Source organism: Perognathus longimembris, chromosome 3 (assembly GCF_023159225.1).
Source record: "Perognathus longimembris pacificus isolate PPM17 chromosome 3, ASM2315922v1, whole genome shotgun sequence".
In the NCBI taxonomy this organism is placed as follows: domain Eukaryota; kingdom Metazoa; phylum Chordata; class Mammalia; order Rodentia; family Heteromyidae; genus Perognathus; species Perognathus longimembris.
The window spans coordinates 17047553-17068113 of record NC_063163.1 but is presented as its reverse complement, the minus strand read 5'-3'; positions in this window follow the sequence as shown (position 1 = coordinate 17068113).

The window sequence follows — 20561 nt, the reverse complement described above, 5'->3', positions numbered from 1 at the left end:
TCGAACAAATTCAAAGTGCAATTTAGAGTAAATTTTATACTTTATGTAGTATCAGACTTGTTAGAGATTTAAATAACAGGTTCTCTTATTTACTCAAAACCGCTGGGCTGGGAATATGGCCTAGTAGCAAGAGTGCTTGCCTCATATACATGAAGCCCTGGGTTCAATTCCTCAGCACCACATATATACAAAAAGGCTAGAAGTGGCACTGTGGCTCAAGTGGTAGAGTGCTAGCCTTGAGCGAAAACAAGCCAGGAACAGTATTTAGGCCCTGAGTCCAAGCCCCAGCACTGGCAAAAACAAAACACAAAATCCCTTATTAGTGAATCCTTATTATTTCTCAAGGTCCATCATCAGTACTTCCACATATAAAATTGAATTAAAAGGTTACTAATGTTGCTAGGGCAAAATCTATTTCTATGTAAAAAAAAATCTAAAAGCTTTCAGCTTGCATTAATTAATTTGGTGAACATATCCAACTTTATATAGCTTTTATAATAAGTCACATTATCTGAGACTGAAACTAAGAACAAAAACTATTATGGAAGCCATTCTTTCATGGTATCATGTTTAATGAATGAGAATGCTGAGTTCTAAGTCCAGTCAGTCAGAGGCTGGAAGTTTATTTTGTATGTTGATTGCTTCTCTTTTTTAGTTTCCTAACATTTTCTGTTCATACACTGCTCTATTTATTCACTTGTCCACCCTACCACTGCCCTCTGAGATCTTAAGTGTTTTAGTCAGTAACATAATCTTAAGTCTGACAGACATTGATGTTCAAAACAAGGCTCTCCGCATCTTTGGAATCTGAATGCTGTATGTCTTCTTTCATTCATTTATTTGTTTCTCTTTTGTCCCAAGACTCCAGTAGTGTCCTTTTAGACTGATCGATTGAACCAACTTTGTGAAAAATATTCAGGTAAGCAGGCATGAACCCTGTAACAAGGAGGTGTCATGACTAGATTTACATCACGATTGATGGGAGCAATGAAGAGAGTACTTTAGAAGCAGTCATTTGTGATTGATGGTGGGAAGATGAGAAGGGAACAATTCAGTAATCAAAGCACTGATTTTTCTTGACTGGACAGACTAAAACAGTTCAGTGATGACTCTCATCTAGTCCTCATTTTGTTCAGATCTATAAAGTAACTCATTTCATTTAGGTACAAATGTCTATCTCAATCAAGGGGAGCAAGAGCTGCAATATTTAAATATCAAGTAAAGCTTAATGAATCTCCTGATTTGAAATCAGATTATGACTCAACAAATGATAATAAAGCTTAATAACTCATGCATTTCTCGATAGTCAGGTACACATTTTCATTATGGAAATTGATCTGAAGTTCCATTTTTATCTAAGACTACTACATGCTATTTATATGTTTTTGCTTTGTACTTAGGGATCTTTCAGTGATCATGTTTGTAGTTCTGAAGTTTTGTAGTCTTAAGTACATTCATATCAACTACAAAACAAGGTTCTTTTAAGAATATAGCTTAGCATGTGTGTTCTAAAAAAAAGTAATGAATAATTTTGAGGGATTGAGGGTGACCAGTAACTCATCATAAGCACAGAATTAATATTAGGTGTTAAGGTTGTAATTATTTCATTTAAGGCAGTGGAAAACTGAATGACTAGAGAGAGAATGTATGTCAACTTTGAGCTGTGAAATGCTGGTATATGAAAAGAACAGGTTAAACATTGCAAATTAATGAAGGAAAGTTTTGTTCAAACAGTAACGAGTACTGACATTATAAACAACTAGAAATGGAAAGATTCTTTTTTCTCAGAAACTTTTAGTCATTTCTTAGTTCTTGCCATTTAATATAAAATCAGAGAACAAGCTATGGTGTAAAAAGCATTTGCTTTCAATTATCCTTTATCAGGAAGATAAATAAGTGCATGCATTGTTGAAAAACAAAACAAAGCAAAACAACAACAAAAAGCAAACCAAAATTGTTCCAAGAAAAGAATTGCAACAGGCTAAAAATGCCTCATGTTCACAGCCCACGGTTCATATGCTTGAATCTATTGTGTCTTGATCTAAGAAGAGATGGGAACAGATGGCATGTTGGTGGAAATCTTAGTTAAGCTATCTTCTCTAAGATTTCTGCTATCCATATTTCTGATGTATATTACTCAGCTTTAATATGAACCTTAAATGAAAATGTGAAAATAAAACAAGTAAACATTTGTGCTGCTCAAAATTTGTGACCATTGATGGACATAATTACTATATTAGGGAGAGAGAGCTGTTTTTCATAACAGATTTACATCCAGATGTACACAGTCTGTGCTCAAAAGCACCCATATTTGTCAAGTGCTGAGAATGGTGCTTACATGTATAGTATAGAGTTTCATGGCCAGTATATGTTGCTTCTTCAAGTTAAAACAACTCTGCTGTCTTATGCCTACAGTTGTAACTATTTTATTTACTTTCACTCACTCACTTTTATTATCAAATTCTATGAAATCTACTACATTTATCATAGGGTTCCTATAGGATCATGATAGCAAAACTATATAGAAATTTTGATGAATTTATTCTCTAGAGACATACTTGTATCCAAATGTCTACAACTTGGATTCCAGAGTCTTTTTTCATCTGCTACTATTATTAAAAAACACTAGAAGAAGACAAGGCAAATTATTGTGCATGAACAATTTAATTTCTATTCTTGAATTGGAACTAAGCAACGCTGAAAATATAGATGTACTTATTTATAAATTAATAATTGTCAAAAATGGAAGGCAATTAAGATTTCATTCATGATTAAAAGAATGAATAGAATGTGCTACATATGTATAATTCCATATTATTCAGCATTAAAGATACTAGCTTTAAAACCATAAGAAAATATGAACGAATTATAGTTTTATAGAAGATCAATACTATGATTTCAATGTGATGATATTGTGGTGAAAGTTAAACTGTACAGGTAGTAAAATGAGAATGCAAGAGAAATTTTATTGGTTAATAAGTTATATGTTTTAGAGCACATTGAATTTCTTCCATACTACACTTTAACAGTTGGAAGAGAGGGAGTCTGTGGGTATATATGCATATACATGTATATATACATACATATACATATATATACTTGATGTATATATATGTATATATATATATATACATATATGTATACACACATCAAATATTGTACCACATAGATTTATTAAGGGATTCATTATATGTGCAAAAGCACTGTACTTACATCATAAATGATTAACCTCAATTTCTTCAATTAAAACTCATTTAGCATGTCAGGACAGTATGGAGTTCAATGTCAAATTAAGCTGACTAAGTTATATTATAATTTTACAAAATAACTTCAGAAAAAGTGAAGGGATTGAAGATGACAGAACTTCCTCCCTCCTTCCCCCCCTCCCTTCTTCCTCCTTTTTATCATCTTTCATTCCTTCTTTCTATCTTTCCCTCCCTCTACCTATGCCTTTTTTTCTTCTTTCCTTCTTTACTTTGGTGTTGGGCAACATTTCAAGGTCTATTGCTTGTTTAACAGACATTCTGTCTCAGAACTACAACTCCAGTCCTCGGTGTATAGATTTAAATGATATGAAAATGAATATATTGTTAAAGAAATTAAAATGTTGCTTTTATTGACATGTGGTTTTGCTAAGGAGCTCACTAATAGAAGCCAATTAGAGACTTGTACCAGCTCTGTAATTTGACTTAGTTGGTCTGGGTCTCATTCTTTTCATCTATAAACTTCAGACTTTTGTAATAGGCACTGTGGAAGCTGTTTAAATATTCTAAGACCAGCTTACATGGTTTAGAGTTCATTTTTGCATTATCCTTGAACAATATCTGTAAAACAGACTGAATTGCCAATTTCCTCTAGCTTTTTGAATAGCAGGAAAACTAATTACTTCAATTCAACAAATATGATTTTCTCTCAGCACAATATTTGTTGGGAGGAGAGAGTCTAAGAAAGGTATGCGATGTGGATTCTGTGTACAAAGAGACCTCATATGGGCACTAACAATCTTAGCCTTGCATTGTTAGAAGTGAAGTATTAAGGTACAATCTACATGTCTAAGAAGCATATTGGGAGAATGGGAAGATATTTAAAACTTATTAAATCAGAACTTCCAGGAAGACGGCAGAGGAGCAGCAGAGCCCTAGCTGAGCTCCCTCCGACATCGCAGTGTTCTCACCCCATAGAGACTTTTACTACTAGAAAGAAACCAGAGAAAGTTCTAACAGTACAGGGATTCTGGCCAGGAAGGAAAAATCGACTTTGCTCATCTGAAAACACAGATTTGAGCTCCGGGCAGCGTCCCGCCGCCACACCAGTGCTGGCGCCGGCACAGCACCCAGCACAGCAACCCACACTACGCGTGGCTAAAGCACACAGTGGAGACCAGGGAGAAATCCTCCAGACGGCGGCTGAGCAAGGATGACCTGAAATTGCAGAGAAAGTGTGAGTACCCCTGAAAGATATTCTCACTCGCACCCACAGAGCAGCTTCTGGAAGGCAGCCCTTCCCCCACCACCAGAGCAAAGCGCCATCTTTGCCACTGGCATAGGGTCAGCCCAAATTGGAACTAAAGTGGGCCTGGGGAAAGTGAGGTCAAAGTAGCCATCTTTGAAAAGGGCAAGAGGGACTAAACAGTGAGAGCCAGCTCTGCCCAGGAGAACGCCCCCTGCCCTGGTGGGAGGCCTGTCCTGGGCCTTGGCTTAACCAGAGGTGCCCCGACCTGCCCACCAGAATTTCTAAATTTAAAGCAAAAGCAGCAAGCAACCCCCGGGCGGCACGGAAACACCAGACGGGGAACAAACAGTTCCTGTGACAGCTAAACGGTCCCATCACAGAGGAAGCCCAATTCCCAGCCTGAAACGGAGCTGCATTCCATAGCCACCTCCACCAAGGAGGCCGCCTCCCCCAGGCAAGCAACTCTCAGCCAGGTAAAACAGCCCAGAGGCACCCCGCCCTGCTGAGTCCAAACCTATTCAAAGCCACGCATCAAAGGAAGCAGTCCCACAGCAGACAGAGGAGCCACAGTTCCCAAGACTGATCATGTCCCCATCTACAGAGGACGCTCAAGGCCTACCTGCAAGCTGTGCGAACCACAGAGACCCAGGATTGCACCAACAAGGGAGAAGAGTCAGAACAGATCCATCCCTAGCAAACTGAAATCAAGTCAAACCAGCCAATCAAGAAAATAGACTGCAGACCATTGCAAGGAAACCAGAGACTGGGGAAAGACCACCCAAAAAAGGAGGACTCCACTTTTTTTTCTTTTCAAACATTTTTTAAACTTTTTAAAAAAAATTTCTTTTTAATTTTTTCACTTGTCAAATATCGTTGGGTTTTTTGTTTGTTTGTTTGTTTGTTTTCCATTTTTACCGGTCTGTTTTATCAAGTTTTTTTTTGTTTGTTTGTTTGGGTTGTTCCTTTTCTGTTTATTTTTCCTTTTTCTTTTTAAAATAATTTTTCTCTGTTTTGTTCATCTGTCTTCCAGTATTTTTACTTTATTTCTCTCTTTGCATTCTCTTTCTTAAAAATATTACTTTCCTTTGAATAACACCTCCACTCTTTTCTGTTAACTCTCCATTGTCTGTCATTTTAACCTTGTTCTTTCTACTGATTCTACTCTTCTCCACATTTCCACGTCACTGAAACTAAACCAAAATCACCACCACCACCACCCCCACCCGATACATTTTACTCTATTCTCTTTACTACCTCCAACTTACCCTCCTGACTTACTGCCTGGACCTCCAGGTTCCATTGACTCCTGGTTATAGATAGAGGGTATCCCAGCTTAATCTGAGTGAATCAAAGGGGTTCATAGTGAAAACCAGTCCTAAAATAACTTAATATAAAACAAGAATTGCGTATAGGGTTGTAACAGTAAATAAGTAACTACTGAATACAGGGCCCAGGATCAGTTGTTATATTGAAATTGTATTCTTTAGGAACACCAAATCTAATTTTATAGACAGGTATACAGGTATCTGTATATAATTGTGAACTTGTAAGATTTACACAACAGTGCTTGGTAAGGGCTGCTTTGGGTCTTAAATGGTGCTCACAGGTGCCGATAGACTGGCATTCCCAATTCAAATGGGCAGAAGGAACTCAAGAAAGATGGCAAACAATGAAGTCTTATCCCCCACTCAAAACAAGCAGGAAGCAGAGTAGTCAATCAAAGACATAGAAGAGAACCCCCAAAATGCTCTACAAAGTCTACTGATAAACATGATAAATGAAAAGTTTGAATCTATTCAGTCAATCATTCTAGAGCATGAGGAGGCAAAGCAAAAATTAGTGGAGAATTTCATGGTATCTACAAATAGAAAGATAAATGAACTTCAAGAGTCAAATGAAAAGATAGCTACCCAGCTTAAAGGTTTTAGAGACAACAATCAAAACCAAAGTAATGAAGTCAATGAAGTAAAGAAGTCCATACAGGACATAAGAAATGACATGGAAATCATCAGGAAAGACCAGTCAGAAGGAAAAGAGGTTCGATATCAAGTAGCTAGCCTACAGTCCCGACTAACTGAAGCAGAGGATCGAATCAGAGGACCTGAAGATTCCTTAGATTCTATGGAGAAAGAACAAAAATCAATACAAATCCAGTCCAATCAACAAAACAGATAACTACAGGAGATTCAAGACACGATCAGGAAGCCCAATTTAAGGATAATAGGTATTGAGGAAAACTTGGAGAAAGAAGTTAATGGGATAGGCAATCTATTTAATAGAATATTAGCTGAGAACTTCCCAAATATCCAGAAGGAAAGGCCTATACAGATACAAGAAGCATTTAGAACCCCAAACCGACCAGACCAGAATAGGACATCCCACTGACACATTGTGATTAAAACAGGATCAGTAGAGTAAAAGGAAAGAATCCTTAAAGCTGTTAGGGCGAAGAAAACAATGACATATAAAGGAAAAACAATCAGAATTACCCCAGACTTCTCAGCAGAGACCATGAAAGCAAGGAGAGCCTGGAATGAAGTATACCAAACACTAAATAAAAATAACTACCAACCAAGAATTCTGTACCCAGCCAAACTCTCATTCATAGCAGAAGGTCAAATAAAAGTCTTCCACAGTAAGGAAAACTGAAACAATATATCTCCACCAAACCAGCTTTACAGAAAATCCTCAAAGATGTACTATACAGGGAAAATAATCAAGATCCCAATACAGACAGAGAAATGAACCCTAAATAGTAAACATCAGATCAAGAAATGGGAAGACACAGCTTTAAACAAGATAGTGATAATGAAAGGAACAAACGATCATCTCTCAATCCTAACTCTCAACATTAATGGACTTAATTCTCCAATAAAACGACATAGGCTCATAAGTTGGATCAAAAATCAAGATCCATCTTTCTGCTGCCTCCAAGAGACACATCTATCCAGCAAAAGTAAACATCTTCTAAAAGTGAAAGGCTGGAATCAAATCTATCAAGCAAATGGCCCCCAAAAGCAGGCTGTAGTTGCAATCCTATTATCAGACAAAATTGACTTCAAATTAAAAAAGGTAAGAAGAGACAAAGAAGGCTACTACATACTAGTAAAGGGATCTCTCCTACAGGAAGAAATAACCATTCTAAATATCTACACACCAAATGCAGAAGCACCCAACTTCATCAAAGAAACACTACTGACTCTAAAAACACTCATAGACCCAAACACATTGATAGTTGGGGACTTTAACACTCCACTATCACCTCTGAACAGATCAACACGCCAATAACTGAACAAAGAAACCACAGATCTTAATAATTGCATAGACCCACTAGACTTAACCGACATCTACAGAATATTCCACACAGCAACAACAGAATACACATTGTTTTGGCAGCACATGGAACATTCTCCAAAATAGATCACATCTTAGGGCACAAAGAAAATCTGTACAAATTCAGAAGTATCAAAACCATTCCCTGCATTCTCTCAGACCACAATGGAATAAAATTAGAGCTCAACTCAAACAGCCACCACAGAAAATCATACAATTCATGGAGACTAAACAACACACTGCTGAACCATCAGTGGGTCACTGAAGAAATTAAACGGAAATTCAAATGTTTATGGACTTCAAACAAGTTGAGGACACAAAGTACCAGCTCCTTTGGGACATAGCAAAGGCAGTACTCAGAGGAAAATTTATATCTCTGAGTACATACATCAACAAACTGGAGAAACAGCAACTCAGTAATTTAAGGAAGCACCTTAATTTTCTGGAGAGAGAAGAGCAAGGCAAACCCCAACTCAATAGATGAAAGCAAATAATTAAAATCAAATCAGAATTAAATCAATTAGAGACAAAAAGAAACCATCGAAAGAATCAACAAAACAAAGAGTTGGTTCTTTGAAAAATCAACAAGATAGACATACCCCTGGCAAACCTGACCAAAAAACGAAGGCAGTACACTCAAATAAACAAGATAAGAGATGAAACAGGTAACATCACCACAGAAATAACCAAAATTCAGAAAATAATAAAGGACTATTTTGCAAACCTTTATGCCAACAAATTAGAGAACTTGGAAGAAATGGATGATTTCCTAGAAAAAAATCATATCCCCAAACTCAACCATGAAGATTAAAACCTTCTAAACAGACCCATATCCTGTATTGAAATAGAAACGTCAATAAATGATCTCCCATCCAAGAAAAGCCCAGGTCCAGACGGATTCACTGCAGAATTCTACAAGGCCTTCAAAACAGAACTCACTCCAATATTTCTCAAACTCTTCAATGAAATTGATAGAGAACGTTCACTACCACACTCATTCTATGAAGCCAGTATAACCCTCATCCCAAAACCAGGCAAAGACTCATCACGGAAAGAGGACTACAGACCGATCTCCCTGATGAACATAGATGCAAAAATTCTCAACAAAATTCTGGCCAATCAACTTCAACAGGTCATCAAAAAAAAAAAATCATACACCACGATCAAACTGGATTCATCCCAGGGATGCAAAGTTGGTTTAATATACGCAAGTCAATTAATGTAATCCACCACATCAACCGGAGCAAGGTAAACAACCACATGGTTTTATCTCTAGATGCGGAAAAAGCGTTCGATAAAATCCAGCACCCATTTATGCTAAAAGCCCTGGAAAAACTGGGATTCCAGGGAACATTCCTGAATATAATCAAGGCATTTTATGACAAACCAACCCCAAGCATAACTCTAAATGGGGAAAAGCTAAAGCCATTCCCTTTAAAATCAGGAACAAGGCAGGGTTGTCCGCTCTCTCCCCTGTTCTTCAACATAGTACTTGAATTCTTAGACAGAGCAATTAGGCAAGAAGAAAATATAAAGGGGATCCAAATAGGAAAAGATGAAGTTAAACTCTCTCCTCACAGATGACATGATCCTATACCTAAAGAATCCCATAGACTCTACCCCCAAGCTACGAGAGCTGATCCAAAACTTTGTCCAAGTTGCAGGATATAAAATAAACCTTCAAAAATCAACAGCCTTTCTCTATGCTAACGACCCGAAGACCGAGGCTGAAATCAGGAAAGTAACTCCATTAGCAATAGCCCCCCAAAACATAAAATACCTAGGAATAACCTTAACCAAAGAAGTGAAAGACCTCTTTGATGAGAACTTTAAAAGCTTGAAAATGAAATTAACTCAGAACTAAGGAAATGGAAAAACCTCCCATGCTCCTGGATTGGGAGGATTCATATAATCAAAATGGCAATATTGCCAAAGGCTATCTACAAATTCAATGCAATACCCATTAATATCCCAACACCATTCTTTAATGAAATAGAGGAAGCAATCCAGAAATTCATATGGAACAATAAAAGACCTAGAATAGCAAAAAAAATCCTCCTGAACAGAAAGAACAATGGTGGAGGAATTACAATACCCAACTTCAAGCTGTATTATAAAGCTATAGTAATAAAAACAGCTTGGTATTGGCACCAGAACAGGTCTGAAAACCAATGGAACAGAATTGAAGACCCAGAAATGAACCCACAGAACTACGCCTACTTAATCTTTGATAAAGGAGCTAAAACAATAGTATGGAAGAAAGATAGCCTCTTTAACAAGTGATGCTGGCAAAACTGGCTCAACACATGCAACAAACTAAAACTAGATGCTTATATATCACCCTGCACCAAAATCAATTCCAAATGGGTTAAAGACCTTGAAATCAAAACAGACACCCTGAAAACACTGAAGGAAGGAGTAGGAGAAACACTTGGGCTCCTTGGCACAGGACGGAACTTCCTTAACAAAGACCCAGAAAGGCTACGAATCAAAGAAAGGTTGGACAAATGGGACTGCATCAAACTGCAGAGCTTCTGCACGGCAAAGGACATAGCTCGCAAGATAAACAGAAAGCCCACAGACTGGGAGAAGATCTTTACCGGACATTCAACAGACAAAGGCCTCATCTCTAAAATATATGCAGAACTAAAAAAATCACCTTCTTCCAAAACAAAACCGCAAAGAACCCATAGCCCGCTCATCAAGTGGGCTAAAGACTTACAAAGAGACTTCTCTGATGAGAAAATGAGAATGGCCAAGAGACATATGAAAAAATGCTCTACATCACTGGCCATAAAAGAAATACAAATCAAAACAACATTGAGATTCCATCTCACCCCAGTAAGAATGTCATATATCAAGAAAACTAACAATAACAATTGTTGGAGGGGATGTGGCCAAAAGGGAACCCTACTTCATTGTTGGTGGGAATGTAAACTGGTTCAGCCACTCTGGCAAGCAGTATGGAGATTCCTCAGAAGGCTAAATATAGAACTCCCCTATGACCCAGCAGCCCCACTTTTGGGTATCTATCCAAAAGCCCACAAACAAAATCACAGTAATGCCACCAGCACAACAATGTTCATCGCAGCACAATTTGTCATAGGTAGAATCTGGAACCAACCCAGATGCCCCTCCGTAGACAAATGGATCAGGAAAATGTGGTACATATACACAATGGAATTTTATGCCTCTATTAGAAAGAATGACATTGTCCCATTTGTAAGAAAATGGAAGGACTTGGAAAAAATTATACTAAGTGAAGTGAGCCAGACCCAAAGAAACATGGACTCTATGGTCTCCCTTACTGGGAATAATTAGTACAGGTTTAGGCAAGTCATAGCAAAGCATCACAAGGCTCAATAGCTATACCCTTATGAACACATAAGATGATGCTAAGTGAAATGAACTCCATGTTATGGAAATGATTGTTATATCACAGTTGTAACTATTTTCAACGTCCTATGTGTATCTGTAGCTTCTATTATTGATGATGTTCTTGTATAACCTTCCTGTGGTTGTACCTACACTATCTCTGTAATCTTATCTGAGTATATTGGAAACCGTGTATACTGGTATTGGAAGTAGGAAATTGACAGGGAATACCAAATTTGAGAGACACAGGGTAAAAAAAAAGACAAACAACTACAAAAGCAGTACTTGCAAAACTGTTTGGTGTAAGTGAACTGAACACCTCCGGGGGGGGGGAAGGGTAAGGGGCAGGAGGGAGGGGGTTATGAGGGACAGGGTAACAAACAGTACAAGAAATGTATCCATGCCTAATGTATGAAACTGTAACCTCACTGTACATCAGTTTGAAAATAAAAATTTGGAAAAAAATCTAAAAAACTTATTAAATCATACTATAAACCTTCAAGGTATTTATGAAAATGTTGGAAGAAAACTTACATATATGCTTCTAACTCTAATAACAGGAATAAATTACAGACTTGTTTTCAGAGTTAAATAAAATAAATCCAAGTTTAGTTACTTTCATAGTATGAGGAAATATGCAAATAGATACCACATGGATTTGAAAATGTGGTGTACTTTCAGATGATAGGATATAGTTTTGGACATTGATATAGAAATTTACCTTCTAAAATTAAGGAAAATTGGCTGAGATCGAGACAATTTGAACTATCCTTCCTGCCATTATCTTAATCATAATTGCCCTCCCTTCATTACGTGTACTATATATAATGGAAGAGATTAACAATCTGGCTTTGACAGTAAAAACTATAGGTCATCAATCAGAACAGTACTTTTTGTCTTCCCCTTACTTCATCTTTAAAAGTTTCGCTACCAGACACCTAGACCTAACGCCTATAATTCTATCTAACCAGGATGCTGAGAGCTGAGGACCATGGTTCAGAGCTAGCCTTATCAGGAGAATCCATGAGACTTGTATCTCCAAATAAACATACACACACACACACACACACACACACACAAACACACACATACACACACATGCACACTAGTGCTATGGCTCAAAGTGGTAGACCACTAACCTTGAGTGGAAAAGCTCAGTGCGAGCTCCAAGGCCCTGAGTTCAACCCCTGTGACTAACTAAAACAAACAAACAAACAACAAACCAGATTCACAAACTCACCATTTCCCCAAATATCTTGGATAAAGTATTAGTGGAGTGGTTATTCTCATTATTATTATCTACCTTACTTTTTTAAGTTATATTTTATTATCTTTAAGTAGTTGTACAAAGGAGTTAAACATTCATTAAATCAACTCATAAGTACAATGCATCTTATCAATGCAACCCCTTTCATCATTATCTCCCATCCCTCCCAACTTACCCCCTCCTCTCAATTTCCTTAGTTTTGTAAGGTATTCATTGAGCATTATGATTTCATTCTCCCAGTCCCTCACAATTTAATCATAAGCATATACTTGTTGTATCATTTATAATACATCTGAACTTTTGAATTCAACCTCTTCTCTTTCTAGTTTGGAAAGTATTACCTGAGAGACAATAACCCAAACAATATATGCTAAATCACAATTTAGTTTTATTTATTTTTTTCCTCTTCTCCCTTGCTTCTATCCAGGATATTTCCCTTGCTTCTTCTTCAGAGTAGAAACATTTATTGAGTGTGTCATATTATTTTTTAAGATTTTACAATTATGTACTATCATCAATATTTTAATTGTTACTGTTGAGGAATTGTGCAAAGAGATTACAATACCATAATATAGGTTGTGAGTACAATGCTTCTTCAACATTGCCACTAATCTTCATTTCCTCCCATTTTCTCTCTCCCATCCCTACTTACAAGTTACCTAGTTCATTTGTTTACAAGGTGTAATTCGAATTCAGGGACTACAATTTCAAAAATGTTAATTTTCCTGGAACAGTGTTCTTTCTATTGTAGAATGTAGAGTGGTTGGCATGTGCAAGTTCTTAGTTTGACCCTCAGTGTTTCCAAAAACAGACAAACAAAATAATGTGTTTCATTGAACACTTCTGTTTTTCAAATATATTTTATACTTGTTATAAATTGAGTATGAGAAGATTAGGAGCTTAGAAAATCAAAATGCACATATTGTAATAAAATATTTGCCTAAGCCATATGAAAATCATTTACTATAAAATATACAAATAACTTAAGAATTCAACAAAGAGAAAATAAACAACCTGATTAAAAAAATAGTCCAATACATTCATAAATTCCTTACTGTAAAAAGATAAGTAATACTAAATAAATAAGCACCTGAACAGATGCTCAGCGTTTAATGTTATCACGAAATTAATTATTAATGACCTAAAGTATTACAGACCTTCTATACTAGCCAAAGAAAAGAGTGCCCAAGAGCAGAGCATACTGGTGAGATTGTAGAGAGAGTATATCATTCATTATTGAGGGACTGAAACCCACAAAGTAACTTTGGACGTTAGTCTGTTGGCTTCATATGAAAATTGACATTGTCTTACCAATCCTGGGTATTTACCCAAATGATTCCAAAACTTACATGTCCACATACAAATAGAAGTAGCACCAACACTAAAATCTGTTTGCAGATGATATGCCACTGTTTTATTTGTAACTGCTCAAACTCAGAAAGCCAAGATGTATTTTGTAGGTAAACTGATAAACTATGAGACATCCAGACAATAGAATGCTATTCTATTGAAAATAAGTGAACTATGGAACAACAGAAAGGCCCAAAGCAAACTAGATATATATCATTAAGTTTAAACTATCCAATCAAACACTGCACATTACTTGATTTATGTTAAAGGGCATTCTGGAAAAGGCAGAAATAGGGATACATGGAATGTCAGTGGCTACTGGGCCATAGAGACTATTGGGTGAGGAATAGAGAGAGCCCAGATGGTTTTCACAATAATGGAAATCCTCTGTGTGACACTAATGATGAACACTGACACTGAGTATTGTTCAGGTCATAGAATGCACAATACCAAGAATTTACTGTAATGTAAGCTGTAGAAACTGAAGGGTAATAATATGTTGATTGTGTTATCATTGATTCCCATGAAGGTACCACATTGGTTGAAAATGGTAAAAACTATCCATTTGTGATAGCAGAAATCACTTTCATCACTTTATATTTTTCTTTTATTTTAGAACATCCTTTATGTACAGACAAATTCTAAGCACTGAACACATATTAGAGATTTTCCAAGAATTTGGAGCTGGGAATAAAAATTAAGGGCAATTAAGGGAACCGATAACATACTAAAGATGTTCTAAAAATCACTCTTCCTAAAATATTTAAATGTCCACAATAACCTCTTCAAGTTCTTTCTTCTTGGACATGTGGAAATTCTGGGCAGGCTGCAATGTGGCTCCCTCCACATTAGTTACATTCTGCTTCTACTTCCTTATTTCTTTGAGGATGATGAGTGAAGACATGATGGCTTCTTTCTGTGTCACAGACTTGTGATAAGCTTCTTGCTAGGAGGTCTGTGAACCCTCTGAAGCATAGGCAACTGCTCAAGCATCACACTGTACAAAAACTTCCAGATGGTTCCATGTGAAACAGCTGAGATCTTTTATCATCAATATCTATAAATAATAGTCCTACTCCAAAGGGAGGAGGCACAACACCTGATTCGGCATCTTCTTCTCCTAACTGTAGAGCAAAATGGCACACAGCTTGGTTCACACCCTCCACTGCCATTGTATTATTTAGGTGAACCAATGATTCTGTGACCTCATTGCAATTAGCCCATTCATAGCACAACCATTATGAGCACCAAGCTCTAAAAAATACTTCTAAGATAAATATAAAATGTTAAAAAATAAATTAGTTTGCCATTTGTGTTATTTTCTTATTGAGGTTTGTTTATTTTTCTACATGATCAGATTCAGATTTCTGTTTTCAACAGTAATAGTATATAATTAACTGTGTGTTCTTACTGAATTGCATAAGGAGACACAAGATGCCAGCTTTTCTCAGTATTAACAATGTTAACTTTGATCTCTTGGTGACATGATGTTTGTCTGATAGCTTTCTTTACTGTGTAGTTTACATTTTGTTCTTTGTAATTTATAAGTAATATGTTGTGAAATGTTTTGAAATGTTATAAATAACCTTGTCTAGCTTTCATCCAGGATTTTTTGAAATACATCTGTTTTTCTAGCTATATTTGCTGTTTAACTTTCCATTTCAAGAAAAGCACACCTTTTCATTTTACTTGTCCATATATTATGCTAAAAATGTTTGAATTATCAATATGCAGTTTCATGAAGAATAAATGGATATTGACTACCCTGATGAAGAGTATGTTTGTTGTCTAAAGAAAACAGCATGAAATAATTGAAAAGTTATTGAAAGCACACAAGTATACAGAAAATAAGAAATGTACTCACTGCCTTATGTATGAAACTGTAACCCCTCTGTACATCAGTTTGACAATAAAGAAATGAAAAAAATATTAATCTTGCCTCAGTGGCAAAATAAATCTTGGATACTAAACTATGAAGTGATTTCTTATTAATCATATTTGAGGAGTGCTAAGATATTACATTTTTATGAAAGGCAGGGAACACATGTTTTATGACATATTTACTTGGATCTTATATACATCGCACTTTAAAAGATAATATTAGGAAATTAATTCCTCAATTTATTAAGTAAGATTACTGTACATGCACAAAAGTTTATATATGGATTTGTGCACATTTCTACCTCTTTGGGAAGTCATCTGCATTCAATAATAAGGAATTCAATGAATTAAACTTCCATTAAATCTCCAGAAGAAAGTGTGATGAAGATAGAAAAAATGTAGCAATACTAGGAAAAAGCAAGGTGTTTTTCTTTTGTCACTTAAGCAAACAGGAAAACATATGATCGGGTGTTAGTGTCACTAGGAGTAACAAATGGACTATGGAGTGTTGAAAAGATGGAAGCAAAATGTAAACATGAGGCCTTGCATATATCACGTGAAAAGTCATGGTCTAACATCGGATCATTTCTCCATGTCACTAAAGTTAGGGAAGAAACTCGCAAAAGTTGAATTGTATACATTAGAAAAAGTTGTGTAAATAAAGAACCCAGTATGATTTACTTAGTGTTTTCATGTATATAGACACTTTGAATCATCACAGATACTTAATTGAGGAGGAACTATTTACCTGGGAGGAAGTTTCTGAAAATACAAATCTAAACTTTAGATTCAGAGACCTATAACTGCAGTCCCAGTTTGGGGAGATATAATTGTGCATCATTTAAAGGTGAAGTTGTTTCTTGAACAATTTAGTCTTTTAAGTTGACTCTAGTAATTGAAATAAATATTGTGATTACATAATGATAGAAACCACACTATAGAAACTAGATGATGTGAGGAACAGATGCAAGTAAACTTGCTGTAGTAATGTAAACACTTTAAGGGGAATAATATAAATAATAGTTTGAGAATTGTGCTCAAAGAAGGAGACAAAGAAGAAGATGATAAGGTGACCAATCTTAACCATGAGCACCAGCCAATAGAGAAATTTTAAAAATGAAGAAATCTGTGAAGAGGTTTATAATCTCCTGAAAAATTATTTTACCATTCATGAAAAGCAGGCAGTGACCACTTGTTTTAAACGATGATAGTCATTAAGTATACTTAGATTTCTGATGTGTTGAAATGGTAAGATGATTAATAATAATATTAATAATAATAATCATGCATTCTGATTTACCGAATTGCTGGTCATTTTTGGAAATTGGGACATCCTTTTTTTTTTTTCATGCAGAGAAGTTAAAACCATAAAAATAGTTTCTCAAAACCAATGTATAAACTGTAATTTGATCTCTAACAGATGAATTCCTGTGTTTGGGAGTTCATTTCCCGGACAGTTGTGTAATGTCATTTCTGAACCTAAAAATGATGATTTCATATGCCACAAATTTTGGGGGTTTTTTGCTTACAGAATTCAGAAAGTTTAAACACTGTTCCTGAACATTTATTTAAAGAGAGGCCCATTCAATAGATTTATCAAATTATGAAATGTGTCATCAATTGGTTAGAAGCACCTATTGACAACTTTAGAGTCAATGTAGAAAGTCAGTTGCAGCAAATAGAATGTTGCCATAGTCCATGGGATCCATTTTGTATTGTCTTCTACTTTAAAAAAATTCAGAAAAGAAAGAATTTTGCATTTGTTTCCTTTCACATATGGTGCTGCATTACTTTCACAAGCTCATTGCTATTAAACAGCAGAAATTCATTTTCCTTCTTTTGAAGTCTAGTAAATCCCAAACTGGGTGCTGACAAATTTAGAGCTTAGTGAGAGGCCACTGTCTAACTCAAAAGTGTGTTTTCTTCCTATGCATTCTTCGCACAGAAAGAAAGGTTTGGGGGCTGGGGATACGGCCTAGTGGTAGAGTGCTTGCCTCGCATACATGAAGCCCTGGGTTTGATTCCTCAGCACCACATATATAGAGGAAACCAGAAGTGGCGCTGTGGCTGAAGAGGTAGAGTGATAGCTAGCTTTGAGCGAAAAGGAGCCACAGACAGTGATCAGGCCCCGAATCCAGGACTGGCAAAAAAAAAAGAAAGACAGGTTTTGTCTAGGATAGGGCACTAATTCCACTAATGCAGTAGAATGTGTATGACCATATCATCCTTCACAGGCTTTTCCTCTGACTACCATAATCCTGGGGCAAGGATATGAAGGGATAATTCAACTTGACTCATACATTTCCAGACAATAGAAAATATATAGAAAATAAAATTATTTCCTTAATGTAATATACTGCATATACAAACCATATACATAGGCAGAAAACAAGGTTATGAATGAAGAGTTTCTCAAAAGGCCTATGGATTTGTTTATCATTGCACAATTTTACTCTTGAGATTTTCTCTTCATCATGGAGTGACGTTGAACAATGCACAGACTTTCTAAGATATGTTTTTCTCATTTGTAACATGAAGAATGTTAATGACTTCTTCCCAGGATTGTTAGCATAGTAAATATAAAGTGATTAGCACTATGACCACCACATCACCACCAAAATATTCTATGCATGTTATTGAAGGAATACATAATCATTATCAGCAATGTTTATTACTTATTAAAAAAAAAAAAACACTACCATGTGAAAATCTCTTTTCTCTAGTTCCTTTGCTGTTGTCACTTACCTAGTTCTATAATTTCACAGAGTTGTTAGTGGAGCAAAGAAATAAATTTGCATTTGTTTCATTTCACTTATGATGCTACTCTTCTTTTACATTTTTTTTCTAAAATGTGATGAAAATCTTAGAATCTGTAATATTTTACAATATGTAACATTTCTAATTTTTAAATATGTAGCCTGATAATAAATTTCTGAGTACAGATTTGAGGTTTCATAATATATGATGAGTGATAGAAAATAACTAATGTTAAGATTTTCAACTGTTTGCTTTAAGTTTCAGTTGTCATAAGAATTAGCTTTGTTCTTTTTATATGTACTTGACAATTTTGTAATTCTTATATAGAAGTGGCATTACTAAGGCTAGGAATGTGGCTTAGCGGTAGAGTGCTTGCCTAGCATGTATGAAGCTCTGGTTTCAATTTCTCAGTACCACTAAACAGAAAAGGCTGGAAGTGGCACTGTGGCTCAAGTGGCAGAGTGCTGGCCTTGAGCAAAAAGAAACCAGGGACAGTGCTCAGGCCCTGAGTCCCAGCCCCAGGACTGCTAAAATAAAAAAAGAAAGAATGAATGAAAGAAAAGAAAGAAAGAAAGAAGTGATATTACAACTGTGAAATATATATATATATATATACATATATTTACTATTCATTAACAATTTAAATTATCATACATATGTAAAAGTTCTTATATTGAAGTATCCATAATACTATGGATATGTAAACATCATATCAGTCTTTTTCCTATTTTTAAAAATTTTACTAGTTTCTATTTCTTCAGTACAAGTTTGACAGTTTTATGCAACCCAATTATTTAGTCTCTGTGATTTCCTAACTTTTTTTTTTTAACAATTACTCCATTATTATTGTCAAAAAAATCAAATTAAACTTCAGGTATATTATTGGCTTTTTCTTCTGTGTTTATCTGTTTTATTGACTCTTTTGTTCACTTCTATTATGCAGAATTGTGTGTGTGTGTGTGTGTGTGTGTGTGTGTGTGTGTGCTGGTACTTGGATTTTAACTTACATCATGGGAGCTATGAGCATTTTCCATTTTTGGTCACTGTTAGAGGTGTACCACTTGAGCCACAGCCCTTTTAGCTTTTTAGTAGTGAAGGATGAGAGTTTCACAGAATTTCCTGCATAGGCTGCCTTTGAACTGGTATCCTCAGATCTCAGCTTTCTCAGTAGTGAGGGTTACAAACATCAGCCACAAATGCCTGCTAGAAATTGTTTTGTTTACAGGAATGTTCTGCATCTGTACATGGGACACAGTATTTATCTGCTTGATGTTGTCCTTGAGCACCTGAAAGAGGAGTAATAGTACTATATTGAAACCAACGATTTTACTAAGGATAAGTACAGTATAGGAAAATATGTGATTTGTAGCTCTCCTAATAGCAAGTCTATTATTTGTTTCATGGTTTGGACTAGATAAAAATATGCTTTCATGCTTGTTATGTCTTATGTCATATTTTTATTTATTTTTTCATTTTATTGTCAAATAGATGTACAAAGAGTTTACAGTTTCATACAATAGGTCTTGGGTACATTTCTTGTACTGTTTGTTACCTCCTCCCTCATTCACTCCTCCCCTCTCCCCCTTTCCCTCTTCCCCCAAGAGTTGTTCAGTTGGTTTACAGCAAATGGTTTCGCAAGTATTGCTTTTGGAGTCATTTGTCTTTTTATTCTTTGTCTCTCGATTTTGATATTCCCTTTCACTTCCCAGTTCTAATACCAGTATATACAGTATCCAGTGTATTCAGATGAGATACAATGATAGCGCAAGTACAACCACAGGAAGGGATATAAGAGGATCATCAACAAAAGAAGCTACAGTTTCACATGGTGTGTTGAAAGTAATTACAACAGTGATATAACACTGGTTTCCATAATATGGAGTTCATTTCACTTAGCATCAGCTTATGTGTTCATAGGGGCATAGCTATTAGGCTCTTGTGGTCCGCTGCTGTGATTAGCCTAAACCTGTGCTACTTATTCCCTATGAGGGAAACCATTGAGTCCATGTATTTTGGGTCTGGCTCACTTCACTTAATATAATTTTTTCCAAGTCCTTCCATTTCCTTAAAAAGGGGGCAATGTCATTCTTTCTGATAGAGGCATAAAATTCCATGGTGTATATGTACCACAATTTCCTGATCCATT